The sequence below is a fragment of the Saccostrea cucullata genome, unplaced genomic scaffold (assembly GCF_032062105.1).
Source record: "Saccostrea cucullata isolate Sc308-1 unplaced genomic scaffold, CSIRO_AGI_Scuc_v1 ctg57, whole genome shotgun sequence".
Taxonomy (NCBI): Eukaryota; Metazoa; Mollusca; class Bivalvia; order Ostreida; family Ostreidae; genus Saccostrea; species Saccostrea cuccullata.
In genome coordinates this window covers 3558-20625 of record NW_026938498.1, presented here as the reverse complement: position 1 = coordinate 20625, position 17068 = coordinate 3558, and positions in this window count along the sequence as shown.

Sequence of the window (17068 nt, the reverse complement as noted above, 5' to 3'; positions counted from 1 at the left end):
TTTGATCCCGATGCCTGTGGATCCACCCTAGCTCCTCCATCTATAAATAAGCTATCAAAAACAATATTTTTATATTAATTGTCTGCAAAGTAAAGTGACAATCAACAAGTCACTTTACGCAGTGTCAGTTCATTTTTAGAAAGGGGTAGCTCCTATAACGTTTTGTCATATGCTCTATGTACGAGGTCATGCAGGATCAGTGTTCGAATCTAGTATTTGGCATCGGAATATAAACTCTTTTAAAATACGTGTACCTTTCTTTCAACTCTGTTTCTGGAAATATTGTGCATGGAAATCTAAAATACTCGTTAAGGTCACACGCAAACAATAACTTTTTTGTCTTTCAAAATTAATAGTTTTATATTCTTGAAGGAACTGTGTGTTATAATTTCTATATATGATGTTGTACACTTCTTCTAAAACAATTTTGGATAAAAGAAACATCTACATTATATGTTTAGTATTTTTTTTTATATATTTTTCTTTGAATTATCCAAACATTTTCATCAATTAATATCTTTCAAAAACCCCTGAAAATGCATGCTGATTTTTTGTCTAAGAACATTTTGATGACACTAAAATCTTAAATTAAGAAAATCTTGAAAATTTGTCAGCAGGTATGGTACGTTGCGTATGTCCTTAAATGTCACTGCTTTAATGTGGCAATTAAGATCCACTCTAGTTTCTCTAAAGAATTTTTTTTTGTATGTATGTTTTTCAACTTTTTAATTCATCAAACTCCAAAACTCCATGAATTTCTTCCAACTTTTACTGAATGTTTCTCAGACGACTCATTTTAGCATAATTAGAAATACCTTACACAATAATATCATTATGTTTCTGGAAAGGAAGCAAGAAGGAACGCCTCGGTTGGGCTATCCTCTTTTCTATTCAAGTTTGTTAAAGAGTGATAGAACTTTTCTTTTTTTTCACTGAAATAAAGTGCAGGATTTCACCCCTCCCCCTTCTAAATGTCTTGAAAATACTTCTTTCTGACAATCGGATAAAAAATATATATTTAAACTAGGGCTAATTGTAACGGGAACCGTTACAGATGTTCCCCAAACGCTCCCCAACTCCCTTTTGGTGCCATACTCCCTTTAAGCTTCATTAAATAAGACAAACTATATGCATTTTACACTTTAACAACGTTTCCCAGAAGTATACCGAGTATATTCAAATTTTAGGATTTGCACGCGTGCACATGTAAATGCATGTGCGTAAAGACGATATTATCTTGTCTACACTATCTATATACATTAATATAATAAAATAATAAAGCATTTAATCCAAAAGTATTAAAAAATACGCTTCACCAAGTGTATTTTTAATTTTACCAATCTCTCGTGCATGCATGTGCATGATGACCTTTTCTTTTTGTAGGAGTCCACTATGTCTATCTATGTTCTAAATCCCATCCTGTTTGGTTAAAAATCAAAGGAGTTATACCCATTTAAAGTTTAAACCAATCAGATTGCAGCGCATGTTTTCATGATACCTGCTATATATTATATTGTAGTATATCCTAATGCATGACTATGTTTTAAATTCCAAAGCATTTCTTAAAAAAACAAAGGAGATATAGCCATTTAAAGTTTCAACCAATCAGATTGCAGCGCACGTGCATGCGCGTGATTTCATGAATTTTTTTTTCCATATTATATTGTAGGATATCCTAATTCATGACAATGTTAAAAATTTCAAAGCATTTCGTCGGAAAACAAAAGAGATATTGAGATTTTTGTTTCAGCCAATCAGAGCAAGGCGCACGTGCATGCGCGTGAGTTCGTGCTAATTTGACAGTGTCATTTTATTAACACTCTTAATATATCCTTATGTAATGAGTTTCAAAGCATTTCTTTAAAAAATGTAAAAGTTATAGCTATATTAAGTATATCAGTCAATTCACTCATTTCACGCGCACGCACGTGCAGGCGTATGCGCGCAAAATGACCTTCGTTCCGCACACCTACACTACACACCTATTAACCCTAAAAAGGTTTTAGCTTAGTTGGGTGAACAGTTTCTGAGAACACTCGCGGACAAAAAAGTACCGGAGAACAAATAAGAAAAAAAACTAGAAAGTCTGCTATTGCAAGCAATAGCATATGTCGCCCCGTACTGGACAAGACTTTCATTTTTATCATCACTTAAACAATGGTCCATTAGCTAAGCTTGGACAACCATCGAGTCGTATCAGTCCTTTCCGTTGGAAACGGAAGACCTTAATTGGGTACATCCCATTTTATTTTTAGAATCGGTAGGAGAAGAAAGTAGTGCAGGAAAAAATTACAAGTTCCTAAATTTGCAGACTTGCATAAAAGAAATTGGGCAGATGTACTGAACTGAGCCTCATACTTGTTAATTGGCAGTATCTTTCCTACCAAAAAAGCTTGGCAAATGTATTTTTTTAAGAAGATCAGCCGAATCATTTTGTGTATTATAACGCCAGTTAGAACTCTGAAATTTCACTTTCATTTTTAGAGGTTCTGTCGGAAAACGAATCTGACATGCCACCTTCAATTCGAGTATTTCTGCATTGTACAGGGCTGATGTTTCTTATGAGATGATAAATCATGTGTAAACTTTCTCAGTTTAGCGGAATCGTGAACATTTTCGGCGAGATGAATGTTTTGTTTACAGTAGTGATCAAGGCTTAGCGCACTTGTAGGAGCGGATCCTAGGATTTATGAATGAATAAAAACTATGGAAATAACGTACCAATTTTCTAATTTATACTTGCACTATCTAATGAAATTAATAATATACAAGTTATAGATATACAAAAAAATGCGAAATGCTAATAAATGCAGTTGACAATCGTTATTTTATATATAGATAAAATAAAATAATTATAAAATCTAGAGACAAGACAGAAGAAGAATGAAGGTTGGCAAACTATGAAATCACATCAGGAGAACTGAATTTTATGAATGAAACTTTTAAAACGTTACTTGTAAGTTGTATATGTTAGATATGTGTATTCTAACTGGCAGTGCGCTTCAAAAGGGGGGGGGGTCGTCTTGAACATAGTACCTTACGTTTGAACAGTAAGGGCTAGGGCTTTCGTATTTCAAATATGTAATCCTTGTGAAAAGAACTTTTATTGGACACGAAGAACTTTGACCCTTTGACCTAGACCTTGGAGAACACATGTGTACATCTTAACCTTTTTTCTGTTTCGTTTCTATGACAACTGTGAGCGACTCATTACAATTATTTTAAAAGTAAAAATCACTTTGACACATTGCAAGGAATTAACATTGAAAGTTTCATAACGATTGCTTGAGTAGTTATTGAGAAAATCGAAATTAAAGAATTTTAACATTCCCCTGGTTTCCATGGCAATAATCGAGTATTTGAAAATTTTAAATGCAAGGCGCACAACTACAGATACTAATCATTAAAATAAAAAGAGTTTCATTACGAACGTTTAAGGGACCAGAGAGAACACTCTCGGACAAAATTCGTCGCTTTTTACAGGTTTCCATGGCAACGGTAGACATATTGGAACTGAACGACCTCACTGCACAACTACAACCAGTGATCGTCCTTTGAGGAAAGTTTCAGGAAGATTGCCCCAGCCATCTCCGAGAAACAGCCTGGATAAAAAAAACATGCGTACAATATCAATATGTCGTCCCCGACTTCGTTCGGGGCGACATAACTAGAAAGTCTGCTATTGCAAGCAATAGCATATGTCGCCCCGTATTAGACAAGACTTTCATTTTTATCATCACTAAATCAAAAGTCCATAAGCTAAGTTTGAACAACCATTGAGTTATATCAGTCCTTTCCATTGGAAACGAAAGACCTTAATTCGGTTCATCCTACTCATTATTATGTTCCCCAAACGAAGTTTGGGAACATATTGCTTTTACTCTGTTTCTTATTAAGGTCTTCCGTCTTCACGGAAGACCTTATAGTGATTCTATTGTTTCTTATTATTATGTCGCCCCGAACGAAGTCGGGGACGACATATTGATATTGTACGCATGTTTTTTTTATCCAGGCTGTTTCTCGGAGATGGCTGGGACAATCTTCCTGAAACTTTCCTCAAAGGACGATCACTGGTTGTAGTTGTGCAGTGAGGTCGTTCAGTTCCAATATGTCTACCGTTGCCATGGAAACCTCTAAAAAGCGACAAATTTTGTCCGAGAGTGTTCTCTCTGGTCCCTTAAACGTTCGTCATGAAACTTTTCTTATTTTAAGGATTAGTATCTGTAGTTCTGCAACTCGTATTTAAAATTTTCATATAATCGATTATTGCCATGGAAACCAGGTGAAAGTAAAAATTCTTTAATTTCGATTTTCTCAATAACTACTCAGGCAATCGTTTTGAAACTTTCAATGTTTATTCCTTGCAATGTGTCAAAGTGATTTCTACTTTCAAAATAATTGTAATGAGTCGCTCACGGTTGCCATAGAAACGAAACAGAAAAAAAGATTCAGATGTACACATGTGTTCTCCAAGGTCTAGGTCAAAGGGTCAAAGTTCGTCGTATCCAATAAAAGTTCTTTTCACAAGGATTACATATTTGAAATACGAAAGCCCTAGTACTTACCGTTCAAACGTTATGGCTATTTACTATGTTCAAGACGACCCCCCCCCTTTTTTTTTTTGAAGCACACAGCCAAGTACAATACACAGATATAACATATACAACTTACAAGTAACTTTTTAAAATCTTCATTGATAAAATTCAGTTCCCGTCATGTGATATTTTGCCATCATTCATTCTCCTTCTGTTTTGTCTCTTGAATTTATAAATATTTTATTTTATCTATATAAAAAAAAAATAACGATTGTCAGCTGCATTTATTATCATTTCGCGTTTTCTTGTATATCTATCACTTGTATATTATTCATTTCATTAGATAGTGCAAGTATAAATTAAAAAATTGGTACGTCATTTCCATAGTTTTTATTCATTCATAAATTCTTTGATCCGCTCCTGATGGTTCGCAAAGCCTTGATCACCACTGTATACAAAACATTCATCTCGCCGAAAATGTTCATGATTCCGCTAAACTGAGAAAGTTCACACATGATTTATCATCTCATAACACACATCAGCTCTCTGCAATGCAGAAATGCTCGAATTGAAGGGGAAAATTCAGGAGTTATTGATGAGAAAAATTCAGGAGTTATTATGTCGCCCCGAACGAAGTCGGGGACGACATATTGATATTGTACGCATGTTTTTTTTATCCAGGCTGTTTCTCGGAGATGGCTGGGACAATCTTCCTGAAACTTTCCTCAAAGGACGATCACTGGTTGTAGTTGTGCAGTGAGGTCGTTCAGTTCCAATATGTCTACCGTTGCCATGGAAACCTCTAAAAAGCGACAAATTTTGTCCGAGAGTGTTCTCTCTGGTCCCTTAAACGTTCGTCATGAAACTTTTCTTATTTTAAGGATTAGTATCTGTAGTTCTGCAACTCGTATTTAAAATTTTCATATAATCGATTATTGCCATGGAAACCAGGTGAAAGTAAAAATTCTTTAATTTCGATTTTCTCAATAACTACTCAGGCAATCGTTTTGAAACTTTCAATGTTTATTCCTTGCAATGTGTCAAAGTGATTTCTACTTTCAAAATAATTGTAATGAGTCGCTCACGGTTGCCATAGAAACGAAACAGAAAAAAAGATTCAGATGTACACATGTGTTCTCCAAGGTCTAGGTCAAAGGGTCAAAGTTCGTCGTATCCAATAAAAGTTCTTTTCACAAGGATTACATATTTGAAATACGAAAGCCCTAGTACTTACCGTTCAAACGTTATGGCTATTTACTATGTTCAAGACGACCCCCCCCCTTTTTTTTTGAAGCACACAGCCAAGTACAATACACAGATATAACATATACAACTTACAAGTAACTTTTTAAAATCTTCATTCATAAAATTCAGTTCCCGTCATGTGATATTTTGCCATCATTCATTCTCCTTCTGTTTTGTCTCTTGAATTTATAAATATTTTATTTTATCTATATAAAAAAAAAATAACGATTGTCAGCTGCATTTATTATCATTTCGCGTTTTCTTGTATATCTATCACTTGTATATTATTCATTTCATTAGATAGTGCAAGTATAAATTAAAAAATTGGTACGTCATTTCCATAGTTTTTATTCATTCATAAATTCTTTGATCCGCTCCTGATGGTTCGCAAAGCCTTGATCACCACTGTATACAAAACATTCATCTCGCCGAAAATGTTCATGATTCCGCTAAACTGAGAAAGTTCACACATGATTTATCATCTCATAACACACATCAGCTCTCTGCAATGCAGAAATGCTCGAATTGATGGTGGCATGTCAGATTCGTTTTTCGGTAGAACCTCTAAAATGAAAGTGAAAGAGGGAAATTTCAGAGTTCCCACTGGCGTTACAATACACAAAATAATTCGGCTGATCTTCTTCATAAATTACATTTCCCAAGCTTTTATGATAGGAAAGATACTGCCAATTAAGAAGTATGAGGCTCAGTTCAGTACATCTGCCAGATTTCGTTTATGCAAGTCTGCAAATTGAGGAACTTGTAATTTTCCTGCACTACTTTCTTCTCCTACCGATTCTAAAAATAATGAGAGGGATGTACCGAATTAAGGTCTTCCGTTTCCAATGGAAAGGACTGATATAACTCAGGTTTTCAAACTTAGCTTATGGACTTTTGTTTTAGTGATGATAAAAATGAAAGTCTTGTCTAATACGGGGCGACATATGCTATTGCTTGCAATAGCAGACTTTCTAGTTATTATTCTTTTTTTTTTAGACAAAATTTTGTGCAGGCGATTTCTCGTAAACTATTCGGTGAAATTTAATCAAAATTTCAGGAATAATAGGTCACTATATGAATTTTATATAAAATTCCGTTTGTTGGAAAATTCGCTACCAATGCCAAGTTATGGGCAATTTCCTGATTTTAAAATGCAATTTTGTCTTCGAATGTTCTCGAAAACGGCTCAAGATATTAACTGGAGACTTGTTAGAGATGATAGACCATGAGTAATTTTGCCTTCGTTTGCGTCGTCAGTACTTCCGGTCGCTACAGGAAGTGAATTCATAATATGCACTTTTTCAACTTTTTTTGTTTTTCAATATTTTTCTTTGATATATTTAATATTAATGGAGACCCTACTGGAAAGGCCTAATATATAGTTTATTTTAGAATTGATCAATCCACACACTAGATATTCGCATTTTAAAATCTGAAGCGTGTCCAAGATGGCGGGGCGTCTCCGTGAACTCCGCCATTAAGCAAGTCGGGTTCTAGAAGGTCAGCTGAGCGTTTAGATGAATGAAACTTCTACCAAAAAGATTTATGAAATGTAAAGGATTCTTTAGATTGCTACATCGCAGTTACGTTGCATTGAGTATTTTTTTGATATGAGTTTTCCTCAAACGTCTTTTGAAATTGCTTTTGTCTGCATTTCAAAGTAGAATAAAAACATGACTACAAGTGGAAATATGATGACAACAATCTTTTGTTTTGCACCAGGGAAAACTTATCCTAAACCATGGTTATAAGTAATAGCTTTTCAAGAAACTTGCCTGACTTAATATTCACTATGTTTCTAAAGTATTACTTGACTTCTGTTTATTTTTCCACGCAGGCTTGTGACAATGAATAGAAAAGACAAAAATAAGAAAAACTTTTTTTTTAAAGATTGTTTATTAAAGGTTATACCGGGTATAAATATTCTTGTAATAAATGCAAGTTACTGAACATCAAAAATAAGCAATCTCGTTATATTCGAATGTTAAATTTGAAGCGGGTTCCCGAAGGTGTAATGGGTACCGCAATGGATTTTCACGTTGGCGACCCGGGTTCGGTCCCCCGTGTGTCAGATTTTTATAATCACTTTTTAAGTTTGATTTTACGGTTTTTTTTCTGAATCGGACGGAAGACCTCTCGTTGCTCGCAACGAGTTTCGTTTCTAGTTATGTCGCCCCGAACGAAGTCGGGGACGACATATTGATATTGTACGCATGTTTTTTTTATCCAGGCTGTTTCTCGGAGATGGCTGGGACAATCTTCCTGAAACTTTCCTGCAAGGACGATCACTGGTTGTAGTTGTGCAGTGAGGTCGTTCAGTTCCAATATGTCTACCGTTGCCATGGAAACCTGTAAAAAGCGACAAATTTTGTCCGAGAGTGTTCTCTCTGGTCCCTTAAACGTTCGTCATGAAACTTTTCTTATTTTAATGATTAGTATCTGTAGTTCTGCAACTCGTATTTAAAATTTTCATATAATCGATTATTGCCATGGAAACCAGGTGAAAGTTAAAATTCTTTAATTTCGATTTTCTCAATAACTACTCAGGCAATCGTTTTGAAACTTTCAATGTTTATTCCTTGCAATGTGTCAAAGTGATTTCTACTTTCAAAATAATTGTAATGAGTCGCTCACGGTTGCCATAGAAACGAAACAGAAAAAAAGATTCAGATGTACACATGTGTTCTCCAAGGTCTAGGTCAAAGGGTCAAAGTTCGTCGTATCCAATAAAAGTTCTTTTCACAAGGATTACATATTTGAAATACGAAAGCCCTAGTACTTACCGTTCAAACGTTATGGCTATTTACTATGTTCAAGACGCCCCCCCCCCTCTTTTTATGAAGCACACAGCCAAGTAGAATACACAGATATAACATATACAACTTACAAGTAACTTTTTAAAATCTTCATTCATAAAATTCAGTTCCCGTCATGTGATATTTTGCCATCATTCATTCTCCTTCTGTTTTGTCTCTTGAATTTATAAATATTTTATTTTATCTATATAAAAAAAAAATAACGATTGTCAGCTGCATTTATTATCATTTCGCGTTTTCTTGTATATCTATCACTTGTATATTATTCATTTCATTAGATAGTGCAAGTATAAATTAAAAAATTGGTACGTCATTTCCATAGTTTTTATTCATTCATAAATTCTTTGATCCGCTCCTGATGGTTCGCAAAGCCTTGATCACCACTGTATACAAAACATTCATCTCGCCGAAAATGTTCATGATTCCGCTAAACTGAGAAAGTTCACACATGATTTATTATCTCATAACACACATCAGCTCTCTGCAATGCAGAAATGCTCGAATTGAAGGGGAAAATTCATGATAATTCAGGAGTTATTATGTCGCCCCGAACGAAGTCGGGGACGACATATTGATATTGTACGCATGTTTTTTTTATCCAGGCTGTTTCTCGGAGATGGCTGGGACAATCTTCCTGAAACTTTCCTGCAAGGACGATCACTGGTTGTAGTTGTGCAGTGAGGTCGTTCAGTTCCAATATGTCTACCGTTGCCATGGAAACCTGTAAAAAGCGACAAATTTTGTCCGAGAGTGTTCTCTCTGGTCCCTTAAACGTTCGTCATGAAACTTTTCTTATTTTAATGATTAGTATCTGTAGTTCTGCAACTCGTATTTAAAATTTTCATATAATCGATTATTGCCATGGAAACCAGGTGAAAGTTAAAATTCTTTAATTTCGATTTTCTCAATAACTACTCAGGCAATCGTTTTGAAACTTTCAATGTTTATTCCTTGCAATGTGTCAAAGTGATTTCTACTTTCAAAATAATTGTAATGAGTCGCTCACGGTTGCCATAGAAACGAAACAGAAAAAAAGATTCAGATGTACACATGTGTTCTCCAAGGTCTAGGTCAAAGGGTCAAAGTTCGTCGTATCCAATAAAAGTTCTTTTCACAAGGATTACATATTTGAAATACGAAAGCCCTAGTACTTACCGTTCAAACGTTATGGCTATTTACTATGTTCAAGACGCCCCCCCCCTCTTTTTATGAAGCACACAGCCAAGTAGAATACACAGATATAACATATACAACTTACAAGTAACTTTTTAAAATCTTCATTCATAAAATTCAGTTCCCGTCATGTGATATTTTGCCATCATTCATTCTCCTTCTGTTTTGTCTCTTGAATTTATAAATATTTTATTTTATCTATATAAAAAAAAAATAACGATTGTCAGCTGCATTTATTATCATTTCGCGTTTTCTTGTATATCTATCACTTGTATATTATTCATTTCATTAGATAGTGCAAGTATAAATTAAAAAATTGGTACGTCATTTCCATAGTTTTTATTCATTCATAAATTCTTTGATCCGCTCCTGATGGTTCGCAAAGCCTTGATCACCACTGTATACAAAACATTCATCTCGCCGAAAATGTTCATGATTCCGCTAAACTGAGAAAGTTCACACATGATTTATTATCTCATAACACACATCAGCTCTCTGCAATGCAGAAATGCTCGAATTGAAGGGGAAAATTCAGGAGTTATTGATGAGAAAAATTCAGGAGTTATTATGTCGCCCCGAACGAAGTCGGGGACGACATATTGATATTGTACGCATGTTTTTTTTATCCAGGCTGTTTCTCGGAGATGGCTGGGACAATCTTCCTGAAACTTTCCTGCAAGGACGATCACTGGTTGTAGTTGTGCAGTGAGGTCGTTCAGTTCCAATATGTCTACCGTTGCCATGGAAACCTGTAAAAAGCGACAAATTTTGTCCGAGAGTGTTCTCTCTGGTCCCTTAAACGTTCGTCATGAAACTTTTCTTATTTTAATGATTAGTATCTGTAGTTCTGCAACTCGTATTTAAAATTTTCATATAATCGATTATTGCCATGGAAACCAGGTGAAAGTTAAAATTCTTTAATTTCGATTTTCTCAATAACTACTCAGGCAATCGTTTTGAAACTTTCAATGTTTATTCCTTGCAATGTGTCAAAGTGATTTCTACTTTCAAAATAATTGTAATGAGTCGCTCACGGTTGCCATAGAAACGAAACAGAAAAAAAGATTCAGATGTACACATGTGTTCTCCAAGGTCTAGGTCAAAGGGTCAAAGTTCGTCGTATCCAATAAAAGTTCTTTTCACAAGGATTACATATTTGAAATACGAAAGCCCTAGTACTTACCGTTCAAACGTTATGGCTATTTACTATGTTCAAGACGCCCCCCCCCCCTCTTTATGAAGCACACAGCCAAGTAGAATACACAGATATAACATATACAACTTACAAGTAACTTTTTAAAATCTTCATTCATAAAATTCAGTTCCCGTCATGTGATATTTTGCCATCATTCATTCTCCTTCTGTTTTGTCTCTTGAATTTATAAATATTTTATTTTATCTATATAAAAAAAAAATAACGATTGTCAGCTGCATTTATTATCATTTCGCGTTTTCTTGTATATCTATCACTTGTATATTATTCATTTCATTAGATAGTGCAAGTATAAATTAAAAAATTGGTACGTCATTTCCATAGTTTTTATTCATTCATAAATTCTTTGATCCGCTCCTGATGGTTCGCAAAGCCTTGATCACCACTGTATACAAAACATTCATCTCGCCGAAAATGTTCATGATTCCGCTAAACTGAGAAAGTTCACACATGATTTATTATCTCATAACACACATCAGCTCTCTGCAATGCAGAAATGCTCGAATTGAAGGGGAAAATTCAGGAGTTATTGATGAGAAAAATTCAGGAGTTATTATGTCGCCCCGAACGAAGTCGGGGACGACATATTGATATTGTACGCATGTTTTTTTTATCCAGGCTGTTTCTCGGAGATGGCTGGGACAATCTTCCTGAAACTTTCCTGCAAGGACGATCACTGGTTGTAGTTGTGCAGTGAGGTCGTTCAGTTCCAATATGTCTACCGTTGCCATGGAAACCTGTAAAAAGCGACAAATTTTGTCCGAGAGTGTTCTCTCTGGTCCCTTAAACGTTCGTCATGAAACTTTTCTTATTTTAATGATTAGTATCTGTAGTTCTGCAACTCGTATTTAAAATTTTCATATAATCGATTATTGCCATGGAAACCAGGTGAAAGTTAAAATTCTTTAATTTCGATTTTCTCAATAACTACTCAGGCAATCGTTTTGAAACTTTCAATGTTTATTCCTTGCAATGTGTCAAAGTGATTTCTACTTTCAAAATAATTGTAATGAGTCGCTCACGGTTGCCATAGAAACGAAACAGAAAAAAAGATTCAGATGTACACATGTGTTCTCCAAGGTCTAGGTCAAAGGGTCAAAGTTCGTCGTATCCAATAAAAGTTCTTTTCACAAGGATTACATATTTGAAATACGAAAGCCCTAGTACTTACCGTTCAAACGTTATGGCTATTTACTATGTTCAAGACGCCCCCCCCCTCTTTTTATGAAGCACACAGCCAAGTAGAATACACAGATATAACATATACAACTTACAAGTAACTTTTTAAAATCTTCATTCATAAAATTCAGTTCCCGTCATGTGATATTTTGCCATCATTCATTCTCCTTCTGTTTTGTCTCTTGAATTTATAAATATTTTATTTTATCCATATAAAAAAAAAATAACGATTGTCAGCTGCATTTATTATCATTTCGCGTTTTCTTGTATATCTATCACTTGTATATTATTCATTTCATTAGATAGTGCAAGTATAAATTAAAAAATTGGTACGTCATTTCCATAGTTTTTATTCATTCATAAATTCTTTGATCCGCTCCTGATGGTTCGCAAAGCCTTGATCACCACTGTATACAAAACATTCATCTCGCCGAAAATGTTCATGATTCCGCTAAACTGAGAAAGTTCACACATGATTTATTATCTCATAACACACATCAGCTCTCTGCAATGCAGAAATGCTCGAATTGAAGGGGAAAATTCAGGAGTTATTGATGAGAAAAATTCAGGAGTTATTATGTCGCCCCGAACGAAGTCGGGGACGACATATTGATATTGTACGCATGTTTTTTTTATCCAGGCTGTTTCTCGGAGATGGCTGGGACAATCTTCCTGAAACTTTCCTTCAAGGACGATCACTGGTTGTAGTTGTGCAGTGAGGTCGTTCAGTTCCAATATGTCTACCGTTGCCATGGAAACCTGTAAAAAGCGACAAATTTTGTCCGAGAGTGTTCTCTCTGGTCCCTTAAACGTTCGTCATGAAACTTTTCTTATTTTAATGATTAGTATCTGTAGTTCTGCAACTCGTATTTAAAATTTTCATATAATCGATTATTGCCATGGAAACCAGGTGAAAGTTAAAATTCTTTAATTTCGATTTTCTCAATAACTACTCAGGCAATCGTTTTGAAACTTTCAATGTTTATTCCTTGCAATGTGTCAAAGTGATTTCTACTTTCAAAATAATTGTAATGAGTCGCTCACGGTTGCCATAGAAACGAAACAGAAAAAAAGATTCAGATGTACACATGTGTTCTCCAAGGTCTAGGTCAAAGGGTCAAAGTTCGTCGTATCCAATAAAAGTTCTTTTCACAAGGATTACATATTTGAAATACGAAAGCCCTAGTACTTACCGTTCAAACGTTATGGCTATTTACTATGTTCAAGACGCCCCCCCCCCCCTCTTTTTATGAAGCACACAGCCAAGTAGAATACACAGATATAACATATACAACTTACAAGTAACTTTTTAAAATCTTCATTCATAAAATTCAGTTCCCGTCATGTGATATTTTGCCATCATTCATTCTCCTTCTGTTTTGTCTCTTGAATTTATAAATATTTTATTTTATCTATATAAAAAAAAATAACGATTGTCAGCTGCATTTATTATCATTTCGCGTTTTCTTGTATATCTATCACTTGTATATTATTCATTTCATTAGATAGTGCAAGTATAAATTAAAAAATTGGTACGTCATTTCCATAGTTTTTATTCATTCATAAATTCTTTGATCCGCTCCTGATGGTTCGCAAAGCCTTGATCACCACTGTATACAAAACATTCATCTCGCCGAAAATGTTCATGATTCCGCTAAACTGAGAAAGTTCACACATGATTTATTATCTCATAACACACATCAGCTCTCTGCAATGCAGAAATGCTCGAATTGAAGGGGAAAATTCAGGAGTTATTGATGAGAAAAATTCAGGAGTTATTATGTCGCCCCGAACGAAGTCGGGGACGACATATTGATATTGTACGCATGTTTTTTTTATCCAGGCTGTTTCTCGGAGATGGCTGGGACAATCTTCCTGAAACTTTCCTTCAAGGACGATCACTGGTTGTAGTTGTGCAGTGAGGTCGTTCAGTTCCAATATGTCTACCGTTGCCATGGAAACCTGTAAAAAGCGACAAATTTTGTCCGAGAGTGTTCTCTCTGGTCCCTTAAACGTTCGTCATGAAACTTTTCTTATTTTAATGATTAGTATCTGTAGTTCTGCAACTCGTATTTAAAATTTTCATATAATCGATTATTGCCATGGAAACCAGGTGAAAGTTAAAATTCTTTAATTTCGATTTTCTCAATAACTACTCAGGCAATCGTTTTGAAACTTTCAATGTTTATTCCTTGCAATGTGTCAAAGTGATTTCTACTTTCAAAATAATTGTAATGAGTCGCTCACGGTTGCCATAGAAACGAAACAGAAAAAAAGATTCAGATGTACACATGTGTTCTCCAAGGTCTAGGTCAAAGGGTCAAAGTTCGTCGTATCCAATAAAAGTTCTTTTCACAAGGATTACATATTTGAAATACGAAAGCCCTAGTACTTACCGTTCAAACGTTATGGCTATTTACTATGTTCAAGACGCCCCCCCCCCTCTTTTTATGAAGCACACAGCCAAGTAGAATACACAGATATAACATATACAACTTACAAGTAACTTTTTAAAATCTTCATTCATAAAATTCAGTTCCCGTCATGTGATATTTTGCCATCATTCATTCTCCTTCTGTTTTGTCTCTTGAATTTATAAATATTTTATTTTATCTATATAAAAAAAAATAACGATTGTCAGCTGCATTTATTATCATTTCGCGTTTTCTTGTATATCTATCACTTGTATATTATTCATTTCATTAGATAGTGCAAGTATAAATTAAAAAATTGGTACGTCATTTCCATAGTTTTTATTCATTCATAAATTCTTTGATCCGCTCCTGATGGTTCGCAAAGCCTTGATCACCACTGTATACAAAACATTCATCTCGCCGAAAATGTTCATGATTCCGCTAAACTGAGAAAGTTCACACATGATTTATTATCTCATAACACACATCAGCTCTCTGCAATGCAGAAATGCTCGAATTGAAGGGGAAAATTCAGGAGTTATTGATGAGAAAAATTCAGGAGTTATTATGTCGCCCCGAACGAAGTCGGGGACGACATATTGATATTGTACGCATGTTTTTTTTATCCAGGCTGTTTCTCGGAGATGGCTGGGACAATCTTCCTGAAACTTTCCTTCAAGGACGATCACTGGTTGTAGTTGTGCAGTGAGGTCGTTCAGTTCCAATATGTCTACCGTTGCCATGGAAACCTGTAAAAAGCGACAAATTTTGTCCGAGAGTGTTCTCTCTGGTCCCTTAAACGTTCGTCATGAAACTTTTCTTATTTTAATGATTAGTATCTGTAGTTCTGCAACTCGTATTTAAAATTTTCATATAATCGATTATTGCCATGGAAACCAGGTGAAAGTTAAAATTCTTTAATTTCGATTTTCTCAATAACTACTCAGGCAATCGTTTTGAAACTTTCAATGTTTATTCCTTGCAATGTGTCAAAGTGATTTCTACTTTCAAAATAATTGTAATGAGTCGCTCACGGTTGCCATAGAAACGAAACAGAAAAAAAGATTCAGATGTACACATGTGTTCTCCAAGGTCTAGGTCAAAGGGTCAAAGTTCGTCGTATCCAATAAAAGTTCTTTTCACAAGGATTACATATTTGAAATACGAAAGCCCTAGTACTTACCGTTCAAACGTTATGGCTATTTACTATGTTCAAGACGAGCCCCCCCCCTTTTGTGAAGCACACAGCCAAGTAGAATACACAGATATAACATATACAACTTACAAGTAACTTTTTAAAATCTTCATTCATAAAATTCAGTTCCCGTCATGTGATATTTTGCCATCATTCATTCTCCTTCTGTTTTGTCTCTTGAATTTATAAATATTTTATTTTATCTATATAAAAAAAAATAACGATTGTCAGCTGCATTTATTATCATTTCGCGTTTTCTTGTATATCTATCACTTGTATATTATTCATTTCATTAGATAGTGCAAGTATAAATTAAAAAATTGGTACGTCATTTCCATAGTTTTTATTCATTCATTCATAAATTCTTTGATCCGCTCCTGATGGTTCGCAAAGCCTTGATCACCACTGTATACAAAACATTCATCTCGCCGAAAATGTTCATGATTCCGCTAAACTGAGAAAGTTCACACATGATTTATTATCTCATAACACACATCAGCTCTCTGCAATGCAGAAATGCTCGAATTGAAGGGGAAAATTCAGGAGTTATTGATGAGAAAAATTCAGGAGTTATTATGTCGCCCCGAACGAAGTCGGGGACGACATATTGATATTGTACGCATGTTTTTTTTATCCAGGCTGTTTCTCGGAGATGGCTGGGACAATCTTCCTGAAACTTTCCTTCAAGGACGATCACTGGTTGTAGTTGTGCAGTGAGGTCGTTCAGTTCCAATATGTCTACCGTTGCCATGGAAACCTGTAAAAAGCGACAAATTTTGTCCGAGAGTGTTCTCTCTGGTCCCTTAAACGTTCGTCATGAAACTTTTCTTATTTTAATGATTAGTATCTGTAGTTCTGCAACTCGTATTTAAAATTTTCATATAATCGATTATTGCCATGGAAACCAGGTGAAAGTTAAAATTCTTTAATTTCGATTTTCTCAATAACTACTCAGGCAATCGTTTTGAAACTTTCAATGTTTATTCCTTGCAATGTGTCAAAGTGATTTCTACTTTCAAAATAATTGTAATGAGTCGCTCACGGTTGCCATAGAAACGAAACAGAAAAAAAGATTCAGATGTACACATGTGTTCTCCAAGGTCTAGGTCAAAGGGTCAAAGTTCGTCGTATCCAATAAAAGTTCTTTTCACAAGGATTACATATTTGAAATACGAAAGCCCTAGTACTTACCGTTCAAACGTTATGGCTATTTACTATGTTCAAGACGCCCCCCCCCCCCTCTTTTTATGAAGCACACAGCCAAGTAGAATACACAGATATAACATATACAACTTACA